We start from the raw sequence: 13,280 nt of genomic DNA on the forward strand, positions 1-13,280 counted from the left end.
TTCACCGCCTGTGGCGCTCATCGTTCATTGTTTCGTGCTTTTCGACTTCGAAAAAAAAAGACAACCTGCTACCTAACGATTTCTTTAATTTTGTCAGAATGCCACGAATGGATTTATAAATCTTGAGACAAAACAGCAATGTCGGTCGTGTTGTGACAACAAAATTGTTCGTCCGCTTGATGCGACGTTCAACCATTGTACTTATCGTATTTTATGATTCAATAAAGAAATTGAAAATTTCATCTTCAAAAACATAAATACATATTGCAATCATCTATTAAATGCACGATTGTTATCTTTACCAAAAAAAAAAGTCGACGAAAAATTACATATACGTAAGTTTATCCCGCCGGAGAAAAAGAGGCGAAATTTTCAGAAAAAAAAAACCAAGTACAATTGATTCGTCCCGTTTAGCTTCGAGCGAATCAACGGGGTATTAACAGGGGCAGTAATTTGCAGGACAATACCGAAACACTGTTAACAAATCCCGTGATCCTATTGGAGGTGACCGCACGACGGTCCTCGCAACGGCCAATTTTCATTACGGTGCGGCAATACATTTCGGCTTGCCATTTGGACTGTGTCCGAGTCTCGGCCAATTATACTCTGCTTGTGTACAATCAACAGAAATCAATAACACCTTGTCATCATATCCGCCTCCGTTGTATATATATATACATATATATATATACATCCCGTGCAGTCGAGATGATTGCGATATGGGGATAAATGTGACATCACACCGTTGCCTGCGATAATAAAGTAAGCAGGCGTTGTAAAATCATTGGAAAGCTCGTATTAATATATCCGCCTGAGAGATTCAGACTTTTATTTCGCTATCGTGCAATTATCGTCGCATCGCTCGCTCTCGCGAACGTCGATTTATGGAAATGGTTTGTCAATTCACGCGACTGAATATCGGCTTCATCAATTAATGCGTTACGGCGGCTGATACTCCCCCGCGTCGCCGATCGGTCGAATCTCGCCGCGCGCGATCGCTCTTAACGGCTTATTAAATTAATTTGTCTAATTAATCGGCCGGTGCGTGCGCGCCCCGTCGTCGTAATTAGCTGAGTTTCGCGAATCGCCGGCCGCCGGTGCGAGCAAAGGTTCTGTGAATAATTTGGCGAATTATTTCGATGGCTCGTAGCGCGTTTAATATAGACCGATTGCTTGATTGCGGGAGGCATATTAACGGGTTATTAGGCGGAAGGCGATAAAGGCACGGCCTAACGCGCAAATCACTCGTTCGCGTGTCGCCTGGTCGGTATATGTGAATCTACGTGAGCAAAAAAGAAGAAAAGAGGCGACGCATGAAGAATTAATTACACGCGACTGCGAAGATAAACACGCGAATAAATTGACTTGTCAAAATAAAGCATCGGTGCGTTTCGCGATACCGATTTAATCTCAATCAAACCGGTAATTAACGCGAAGCTTCGTACATATCATCTCTCATTTTTCTCTCTCGTGCGAAAAATAAACAATAAAATGTTTAAAAATAGAATCTTCAATTTCCGATGGAATTGTTTCTGCGAAAGCGAGAATTGCATAAATTATGAAAGGACCGAACGTTTCCGTTAGCTATTTATTTATTTATTGAAAGTATCACTCGCTTACACAGAAGGCATGATTCCGAAGGAACGAGCAAGTAAGCTTAGAGAACAATTGCTTCGTTCCCTAACTATGTTTCCTTCTCTTCCATATAATGGCGACATCTGGTTCTTCAGATCCCGGACACTGTAATCGTCTTATCTCCGTGCCACCGACAATATCCCCTACAACTGCTTCGAGCAGCAAAAAGGGTTAACTAATCAGGGAAGTTAGTGTAACTAGTTGTAGGAGTATACGTGACCGTTGTACGAGCCGAACAACTGCTGACCTAACCAACGCTTAATTTGTGACTCCAGATACGTAATCATATCTGATGTGTAACTTGTTCAAACTCGTCACAGCTCCGCAATCGGATTTCGCGAATCGGTTTCGAAACATCAGTTTCGAAATATATAGAAATTTTTAAAAAGTAATTTTATCACTTTGCTGTGTGACACTTAAATCTAATAACGCTCCAACCAATATATGGTATTTTATGAGCGCTGCAGTTTAAGTGTCCATTAAAAAGTATGTTCTGCAATGCCTGCAATATACTCTTTCGTATTTATTTCTATTAGAATTTATTTCTCCCGTCTTTAAACACGGTTGAATTTCAATACCATAGAATACCAGAACTGATCCTTATTTTTACTCGCGACTAGAAATATTATAATCAGCGTGCATATTTTTCTATACAATAATTAAACCCGCTGCAGTATCAGTCTGGAAAATAAGCGTGTCAATTACGTTCATTGCACCGCAGAAATTAAGCTCGTAACAATATCCACTCGCGGCGCATTGTATCGCTCGCTCGCGGAACACATGCGAAAGCGATCGGTCAGACCGCGTACAGGGCTTTGCAATTATCGCGTCCTTTGTCGCACGTGCGACGGCGGACAAAGGAAACGCGAAAGAAATATCGCTTCGGGCGCAAACGGCGGAGCGCATGGCAACGGAAATTATGATGCTCGCTTTCAGCGATTGGCGAATTAACAAACATGGCGAGAGAGGCGGGAGGAAACATCGTCTACCGGCGTTATGTTCTCCCCCCCTCCCCCCCTCCCACCCAAAAAAGCGAATGATTCGCGTTTTTATTGAGAACCGAGTGCTCGTAAGTTTTGAGAGGACCGCTTTTCGATATCGCTGGACGATCGCAAAAAAGAACTCCGACATTTGACGACGACTATATATCTCGGAAACAGATATCCTTTTTGTCGCGAGTGGCTTTATTCATTGTGTTTCGTGATAAATGTTGTTAATAACGCCAGAATGCACATGTTTTGGCACATTCATTTCTGATAGAATTTATTGCGTTTATTTTATTTTCGTTTGTTTCGCGATGAGTAAATGGGCTTTTAGATTAAAATTTTTTTATCGAGTTTTTTTTCCGCTAAACCTTAAATTTTTTTTTAACAATCCTTCTCTCTCAAACTTATATTTCCTAAAATTCTATTAATATATAAGTCTTCTGTATAACAGAAAATTTTGTTACTCCTCCTCCGACTTTTCTTTGCGATGTCAACTTTTATCTCTGATCCAATTCAATCTTCAAACACATTTACCTGCTTTTGTTTCATCAATGTCACAATATGATATTATAATAAAGAATGTTTGAGTGAATATATTGACAAGCTGTATCTGTGAATTTTTTGATCAATGCAAAGTTATTTTCTTTTCAACAAAAATATCAAACTGGCTGATGGTTTACCTGTTACAGCCAATCGCGAATAAATTGTTTTCGGGAAATCAATTTTCCAAATGCAAATAGGCAAATAATTTCATTCTTTAATAAATTTCATGTAGATTTTAATTTCAGAATTTACGGCTTAATTTTTTTATAGCTTGATTTATGACTAACTTTTAAAGATTTTTGATATTAAATATAAGATCAACTTTCGCAATACAGACTAAAAAATTGTCAATATATTTGTAACTCTCATTAAAATATATTTCTTGGACGTGTCAATGAAAATGTTGATGTGATTAACAATTAAAAGGTTTGCTTAATCGCATTTCCGCTGCAGAAATTTGTTCTTAATTACTCAAAGATTCCGTATGTGTAGAGAAAATACGTTCTATACACACACACCTATATATACATGTATAAATTAATGATGGATATGTAGTGGAATTCAAGCATATTACAGAGAATTACCTTTCTGCGTACTCGTGTTAACGACCAGGCGGTGCGGCCTCAACATGATTTGTCGCACCCTGCGCGAATGAAAAAGCAGATTGACGCCTCGTCGCATTACAATTTCTCTCCCTCCGCTTCCCTCCATCAGCATGCTATATGCCGGGCATCGCACGACAGATAAAACATCATTTATTATCAGAGCGCGTCGACCTCGACCTCTCAACGCCCTCCTCGACGTGAGGGCGCGTCGGCGAACAGGAGCTTACGGACAAAGAATGTTGTGTGTGCGAATATCTCCGCCCGTCTGTGCTCTCCGACGAAGATGATCGCGCGCGATTCAACGGGGAGAGACAAAATTTGCCGCAGCGGAAAACTCCATTCCCCGGATTACACGTGTCCGCGCGTGACAGTGTGTGCGCGCGAGTAATATTACACACAATCGCGAAGACAGATTCAGTGACGGATTTATGAGTTTAGATTTTGATAAATCTTCGAATAATCGCTCGAAGGATTTATTCGCGACACAAAAGCCACATTTTATTCCAAAAAGTACACAAGACTCGCGATATGAGCGATAAAAGAACCAGATTTCTTCTCGAAACACACACAAGACCCGCTAAAATATTTTTTGTATATATTTTCAAGGATAAATTTTGAAAATTTTCATATACGCAGCTTGAATAAATCATGCTTTTGCAAAATATAATTAATATTTTGGTGAAAATTGTTTTATATTTATCGTCGGTTTCTTTCGTTTCTTTTTCCGCCGCCTTTCATATCGCGATCGAAGGGGACGGTATTGGCTTAATCGAGAGTGGTGACGTCGCGGTCGTACGCTTTACGGATCTAAGCCTAAATCCACCACTGAACGGCGGTTAATGCAATCGCTGTCGCAGAAATGAAAAGCAAAGAGACAGAAACGGGATAAAACGAGAGTAGATGAAAGGACGGATAACGAGAATTAAACATCGAGAGACTCCCGTGCCAAGTGCCGCTCGCTTTTACGGTCGTCAATCGATGACTCACGCTGTCGCTCGTGCACGAGTGAGCGAGCAACACGCGCGACATTCGCGTCGCACATACGATGATCCACGGCCAGTGCCAATTAAATCTCTTTTGTACGGCCGTTCTCTCATTCCCGGAACCCGTTTTTCACATTCAACGTCTACGCTCCCCTTGGATCGCGTTCGTCAGTATTCGTCGATGGAAATTTGGCGAGATGCACTTCTGTAATTCTCCGATGCATTTCTTTTATGAATGATGATTGCCGCAATGTGTCGCGAGATTTGAAAAATATCGATTTACTTGTAAAACTTATCTGTGTAAAAAGCCAGTTACTAAATTATGTCGCGCGTGATTCTCGGAGAAAGTAAATTTGCGCATCGGAGAATAATTGAAACCGAAACCGCTTATTTTAGTCATCAAACGAGGCGTAGTCAGGAGTTAAATTTAGGATTAAGTTGCCAATTTCATGTTGTTCGCGTCTGCTACGAATAATTTTACATTAACACATATGATATTTTTTTTTAATTTATTATAACGCATAGAATACTTTAGTTTTGAAAATAATTTGTGGAATTCTTTCATCCTTTTTTTCGAATGACAAGTTATTATCAAAGTGCACTTCAAACTAAATGAGAAACTATATTTTGCAAAGAATCCTGCAAGTATAATAATGTGCAGAGAGTCACGCTAGTTGATTGCAAAAATACACCTTGCATCTTCCTGGCTACGCCTACATTGACGAATCCTTTAAGCAGCAGTTTAAACTCTGCAGTATTCATAAACTTTCGAACAATATGAGCGTTGCAAATCGCAAAAGAAAAATTTTTCTTAGTATCTGTTTTCTTTTGTGTACAGATAGACCTCTCAATCTTGACACTCCTCGTTTCCTGTAAATAGAATTGTCAACATCCAATCCTTCTTAGCGTTAATTTTCGTGCCGGGAGTTTCAGTTCCGTTCCAAGTACGACTGTAATACGGTCTGAATAAGAGAGAGGGATTTCTCTCCCGCTGGGTTTCTCGGATTTCCATTGTGGATCCGCTGCTAACTCTTTGACGACTGACGGAGATAACTTTTTTTTCTTAAGTCAAACGACGGGCGGTTTCTGCCGCACGGTCTAACGATCGCGTGAGTTTTTTCAGCCGGAGGCTCTGCTGAAAGAGATGAATAGTCAATTTCGGCAATAAATCAGCCCACCATCTCGCACCCATGAGTTCCTATTCTTACACTCTTTCCTTTGTTTTGTGCACTCGCGCGTTGCAAAATAGGCGTGGCGTGAGATGCATATTCGCATTTATACCGCGGCGAAACCGTAAAAACGTATTGTTCAACGTAGTGAACTATTTTGCATGCTAAGTCAACGGTAATTAGTGACTAACGAAGCGTAATAAACAGGTAATAACAGGCCAGATGCTAAAATTATAATTGTTTCAAGACGTCAAATTGAACCAACGATATTAAGACAAACAATATCTTCATTCTCCACTTTAACCAGCAATCGTCAAAGAGTTAATTATACAACTGTGTGTCAAATTACGGACATCAAAATTCCGTTATCAATTGACAGTTTCCATCATATTTACGGATATCTTTCAAAAACGTGACGTCGGTTCCAAGATTTATTTTTCATATTATAAAAAATATTATATAAAATTTTTATATAAGAGATTGTTATTAATAAAAATGTAGCGCTTAGTGCAATCACGAAGAGCATCAATGGAAAAAGATATCGATAAATTATACTTTATAGTTTGAATTAATAATAAAGTTTCATAATTTTTTCTTACGAATAATTTTCTTACTTGTTTAAAAAAAAGTACCCAAACCACGGGTATTTTTTTCTCGTTCTTTCAGAATATTTTATGATATTTTTAATATTTTATGAATAAAAATGTAATTTTTGGCTCAACGTTTTTTTTTAAATCAGACATAAAATATATAATCTGTTACTTCCACTTCGCGTTTCATTTTCGAAAGATTCCATTATGAATGTTAAATCTCCCTAAATTCGAATACTAATCTATCAAAAGTGTACTCATCTGCTTTGCATCTTGCGGCGATCCTTTCCACTCCCGTTCGACGTTTCCAAAATTTTTCACCGTGGAAAGTCTCTTGAAGGCACGTAGAAATAATTCATGAACGTATCGATCAAAAACACTTTTGTCCCGTTTACAACATTCATGGTATTATCGATCGCTCCTAGTATGATGTATGTTTTATGAGGATAGTCTGTGACAGACTTCTAAAACTCATGCATCCTTCTTATCATTCGATCGCTGCAATTTCCATAATAAATCACTTGAAATAAAAAAAATAATAATATTCCAAAATCACTGATTTCAACAGGTTCTTTAATTTCAAATTTACATTTTACTATTGACAACCATGATTAGCGCGTTAATTTCGTAAAATATTTTTCTCTGTATTAGCCATCATCGAAATCCGCCTAGAATATTTATTACGCGTTAACATATTTATCACACATTGCTATAAATAGATTCGGGCTATGCAAACTCGCGTTACGAGATAGAAAATGTTGCATGTATTATCGGAAGAATTTATTCTTTCCTCCACTATCTTTTACGTTTGTGCGCACGTGATATCTCTGGGGAAAGGGCTCCGACTTAAAAAAAAATGTGTACACGCAAAAGTCTGCGAACAAATTTTTCCAGTAAAAAAAAAAAAAAAAAAAAAAAAAAGAGTAGCAAACGTTTAATATTTTATTGTATTTCTTTTGCAAAAAATATTCGTATTGATATCCAATATTTTATCGCTTTATCAGTGAGAATAAAATAGATTTATTTTAGAAGTAACGCTATGGATTTTACTTTCAAATGCAAGTCACATCGGCACGATATAAATATATATATCGATGTTTAATTGATTTGAAAAATTTTTTTTTAAATCGTAGTCACGCTACGTTCAGAACAAGCGAGAATGAGTCAATTTCTGATGCGAACGCGGTATTCGCGGCACGAACGCATACTATGTAAATTCGCAAGACAAACGGCAAACACGGGAATGAGAGGTTGACGCACAACTCGCGGGAGCAAGTGAATATACGCCCGTTTGCACGGGCGCGCGAAATGCAACTGCGAGAGGAATTCGTGCGAACCGTAGTAGTGGCATGCACATGCTTCTGGAGTTGAGCACGTGCCATCGGTGAACGCAGGTATGTGTGCGCGCCCGCGCAATCGCGACCAGACAGCGGAGAGGTGGAGTCTCAAACTCTTTGCAAGCAATTTCAAATATATTGCACCGAAAAGCTGCAAATTGCAAAAGCCTAACTTTTCAGCTCAAAGTATAACACAGGCCGACACTTTTAGACTTTTTGTCTGCTGTTTGAATGTATTATATTATTTCCGATGTATTTTTTCACGCTGAACACGAATCCGGCCACGAAATTGCTCTATCACGTCAAGTTTTGGAAAAAAGTGAAGTTAAAAGTGTCAAAAGTGATGTTTTTTGGCATTTTTATGAATTTTTTATTGGTAAAGTAAATTTTATTTTTTACTTTTGTTCACGCTATCTTAAAATGTCAACTTTTACCTTTAAACTCGATTTTTTTGATACTCCATACGATTTTTTTTCGCCGAGTTAACCTCGCCGTTGTCAGATGAAGAACAACTTTTCGTGTCAAAAATGTACTTGGAAAACAAAACTTTAGAACTTTGTAAAATTTGTAAAAATATTTGAATATCAAAATTTGGTATATACTGTTTTTTTTACTTTAACGACCCAGAAGTAAAAAAAAAACAGTATATACCAAACTTTATTAAAATTCAAATATTTTTACTTTTGGTCTGCCATATTGGATCGGCCATTTTAAATTTTAAAAATCTTATTTCAGATCCGGATTCAGCGACCTCAAAAACCTTCATGTTAAAATCATCATCTTCTGAAATTTTGTTTTCCAAGTACATTTTTGGCACGAAATGTTCATCTTCGTCTGACAGCGGAGAGGTTAACTCGGCAAAAAAAAATTGTAATCGAGTTTAAAGGTAAAAGTTGGCACTTTAAGATGGCGTGAACAAAAATAAAAAATAAAATTTACTTTACCAGCGAAAAAATCATAAATATGCCAAAAAACATCAATTTTGACATTTTTAACCTTACTTTTCTCAAAAACCTGACGTGATAGAGCAATTTCGTGACAAGATTCATGTTCAGTGTGAAAAAATACATCGGAAATGGTACATTATATTCAAACAGCAAAAACCATGTCGACTAGTGTAATAGATAAGCGTAGAACAGATTCGCCATAAGAAAGTAAAAACACTACACAGAACGATATCACTTCTCCGCCGAATCTATAATTGAAAAGTTAAATGTGATAAAGGGTAGCGTAATTCGGAAAATGTCATCTTTCGAGCAATGAATTTATAACGAATTCTAATTGGTTCGATTCCATCTCCAGCAGAAAACCCTTCACTTGCTGCATATATAATGCACATATGCAACGATTTCGCAATTCCGCACTCAATGAAATCAAAACGGAAGAGAAAGAGAATTCGCGATTATGCCGAAACAAATGATTCGCCGAACGATAACGAGTACACGTTTTACAACTTCGCACGTGTGGTCCACCCCACAAATTATCACGTATCGTCGAACGCCACGAATATTCCGAAATGTTAATAACGATGCACGTGGCAGGTTAATCGAAAATGTTAGCGCGGAAAGTGTTATGTAAAGTTTTAATTTTATGCAAATAGTTTACGATCTGGATATCAGAAAAATCGTGTTTGAGGAAAGCATGATTATAGAAGCAACATTATTTCTGACTAATATCACATCCTTGAAAATCAAATGTGCTTGATGGAAACTCTGTTTGATTCCCTCGTTAAGCAACCTCGACGTTGCTCGGCAAAGGCCTTCAAGGGTCCTGGTAATTAATCTCTGTTGTACGACGAGTCGGTAGCACAAGTTGGTCCATTTCTCTCCCTATCGCTCAGAAGCGGTATTTTATTCACCTTGCCTTCCTTCCGCAACATAACGCGCAATCGCGCTGTTTTTCCGTTTCGTTTCGCGAATATTGAATAAGAAGCATAGCGAACTGTCATAAGTACAAAGAACAATTAATTTTACGTCGGACCGGCGACGAAGAACACGCGAGCAAGTGTATAAAGTACGATTCAATTGCGCGTCGCCGAAGAGCCGCGACCAGCATCCATGTATCACCCGAGACACGAACCAAGGACGTATGGAATCTTTACTTCCGTAACATCCGGTCTGCAGCGGCGAGTGCACAGCGAAGCGTAAAAACGTTGTTCACGTGTGTCCACGCGTATCGCCCGAGCGACAAGATTGTGCTCTTCTGAAAAAGACGAATAAACCTCGAGAGCGCAAGACTTCTATTAGAAATTTCTGCCGCGGAAAGATCGATTTCTACAGGATATTTATAGCAACACTTTTCGGTGTATCTGGAGCAGTTTATACGTTCGTTGTTATCGTTGATAATCAGATTGCACGCGAATTACATATCCCGAGATATCTTGTAATTATTTCATCCTTCAATGCACGTAAACATTTCTAATTCGCTGATGGATACGTCCGGTTTTACGAGAAATTATTGTTCCGTTGAAGATATTCTTTCGAGCAGTGCGTCGCAGCTTACGGCTGATAAAAAAGTCGTAACCAACCGGATATACAGACCGAATGGTTCTGCGATGCAACAAGATAAGAATCTCGGCACGTTTTTATTCGTGGCAGTAAAACGCGAATGCGATTCCCACGTTTTTGGAACGTTACCGCAAATGTTGCGGTAGGTATATGTATACGTTTACGACATAATGCACCGGATGCGCGATCGAGAATGAGATATTATTGACAAATTAATTATGGATGTGCGTGTACAACAGATCCGTGCATTCCTCGTGTGCTGCGCGAATGTTAAAAACAATGATTTGTCGAGCAAACATCATGCGAGTGTCATAATTAAGACTGTGTAGTTTTTTTCGCCACGGAAAGTCAACACTCAGACTACAAGCAGAAATTGGATATTTTCAAAGAGAAAAGGGGTAAAGACATAAACGCGATGTCAAATACCGCACTTATACATATGTCGCAAATATACATATATGTATATGTATATGTATATATTTGCCGAGGGTTGCATTTGCCTCGAGCGTTCGCGCTTTGAACATTCATCTCGTTAGCATAAGAGCATAAAACCACAGTCGGATAAGACAGTCCACGTACGGTCCAGCAAAGCCAGAATGTTGGAAATACCGTCTCTTTCGTCCAGAAATAGGTTAAATACGTCAGTAAAACGCTTCTTTGTCGGGCGGAAATTCGAATCTGTAAAGCTTGTAAAAGCGGCTTGGTGGAATGATTCCGAGCAAGTGACGTCGGAAAGAGAACAAAGGACCGTATACTTTCTCGTGGCAGAATAAACGGCAATTATGATTATCTCTCTCTCTCTCTCTCTCTCTCTCTCTCTCTTGCTCGATGCGTCTAATTTACTTACATTTGTATGATTACAAATACGATTTGTGCAGTCAAAAATTTGCAAAAAAATTTTCTTTAATTACATACTTTTGATATTTTTTAATTAGTATTAATAGTACAAATTAAAGGAAACCCTCATGTCTCTTTCATTGTACATTTTCTTATCTTCTTTCTTACACAAAATGGAGAACAATCTTTCTAAGCAGCTACTAACTTTCTTTAATATTACATCCAAAAAATTTCCGTAAAATAACTTATCAACCAGCGAAACTAACCATATAAAAGTTCTGTAGAAAAATGACCCAAAAGGAGATGTAGTGAAACTCATATAACACGCCTAACAATCTCGTAGAATTGCAAAAATCGTGTCTAGGAAGAAAGGATTTTTCTCCGTCATGCGTTATCAAGAGAGCTAACAAGGGATATGCAAATGAAGCATTTTTCGCGGCAACTTGGATTTCTAGGAGCAGCGAGAGGCGAGCGGACGGCGCAATCGTCGGGACTCCGACATTGAATAATTTCGCGCACTTTTATGCAGAATATAACGCACCTCCCCCCTTTACAAATCTCGCGCTCGCACTCGGGGAACAATGAATCACGCGTGCGAAGCGTACGAGTCCGCGCTGTACACGCATACGTACCGACGATACGCTATGAGAAGCACGTACGAGGGCCGAAACTTGAAAATTCTTGCGAGAAGAACGGGAGCGGCGGAATGATGTCTGACGAACTGAGGAAATATCCGGCGGCGAAATGAATCGCGAATGCTCGAACGCATGCACGTGACTTCACGGCGAAATGCATCGCGAGATATTGCGGACTATTTGCGTTATCGAATGAACGAAAGTGGCGCCGTAAAGTGCGCCGGTTTACAGCTCTTCTCGTTTACTTCGGGCGAAATAGCGAGATAGTGCTAGAGAGCAATTTAGACAATACTAAATTTTAATGAGACCTTCTCAAAAAGCGGATAAGAATGAGAAAACGCCCGGCGAGCACTCCGGCTGCACTCGCAATTCAACTTCACGCTTTAGAATACTTAAAATTTTTACGCTGTCAGTTACCGAGAATAATAACCGCTCCAAGTTATTTTTCCCCCGCGTACTTTTCGTATTTCGCTTTAAACCGAAACTTGCTTAATTCACCTTAATCGTGACATTGAATCCAATTCACTTTGCATTTTACCGTAAGATCCTAAGAACTTGAAGTAGTGATATTAATTTTCAAGCTGATGGTTAATATTTAATGCCGAATATTAATAGCGATGGTAATATTCGAACGCGAAGCGTGCGTTTCTTCTAAATATTAACATTAATATTGGATCGAGAGTTAATCTCGCGAATCGCAATTGATACATCCGCATGGATTTTACGCTAGACGCTAGATATTCCAACGATATTTCGATAATATTAAAACACTAATACACTTTAGCGTCGTAATTTCGATTCAATCTACTTTTTTGACAAGCAAATGTCGATACAGACATTTACAAAAATATATATTCCAAATGTCCTTCGAAACGGAAAGTCATATACCACGTTCCTTTCCTCGCACGCGACGTTGATTGGAAAATATCGATACTTTGGCGTCAATATACATTGCAGTCGTTCGTCTCTAGTCGCGCGAAACCGCGCATTAATTACGAGCTGTTCTCGCGCGCAATGAACGATAGAAGCAGATAGAAGCGGTGCCGACATGTCTGCCGGCTGGTACGCACGCGGTTGATTCCGTGAGCTTTCCGCTATACGAAATCGGGGAGACGCGATTAAGCGAGCTAATTGAAGAGCGCAAGCCCGCTTGCGTTTGCATTTGGTCGGTAATGACCATCATCGCTATTAAATTCGCCATGGCGATTCGTGATCCGCCATATTAACTGGCAATATCGATGGTGCCTTTGTGGCTGCGGCCACTTGCACGAACATTATGAAACGCGTGAAAACCGTTCGCCGTCTCTCTCTCTCCCTCGATCATCTCTCGGATATCTCCTCGTCGATGGGATCCTTTCGAAGGAACAAAGCGAGGGCGCACGTGATCGCCATAAGAGAGAAGCCTCGATGAGAAGCCGAACGCGGCACCGACTGCGATCGACGCCGTCAAAAC

At 39.3% G+C, this 13,280-nt stretch overlaps 1 protein-coding gene across 7 annotated transcripts in view; it reads right to left on the reverse strand.

The window, feature by feature from the left end:
- The window catches only part of LOC105679373 (uncharacterized), a 129,033-nt gene that overhangs the window by 21,798 nt on the left and 93,955 nt on the right, over nucleotides 1-13,280 (reverse strand). For 2 of the 7 annotated variants that reach the window (XM_067349513.1, XM_067349515.1), the window contains one exon: nucleotides 3,749-7,009. The exons of 1 other annotated variant lie outside the window; for it this stretch is intronic. The gene's annotated coding sequence lies outside the window, so the exon portion shown is untranslated. Of the gene's footprint in view, nucleotides 1-3,748; nucleotides 8,038-13,280 lie in introns of those variants that run through there. 4 more of the 7 variants (XM_067349516.1, XM_067349517.1, XM_067349514.1 and 1 more) reach the window with 4 other exon arrangements.

This window comes from Linepithema humile, chromosome 2 (genome assembly GCF_040581485.1).
Source record: "Linepithema humile isolate Giens D197 chromosome 2, Lhum_UNIL_v1.0, whole genome shotgun sequence".
NCBI classification, from domain to species: Eukaryota; Metazoa; Arthropoda; class Insecta; order Hymenoptera; family Formicidae; genus Linepithema; species Linepithema humile.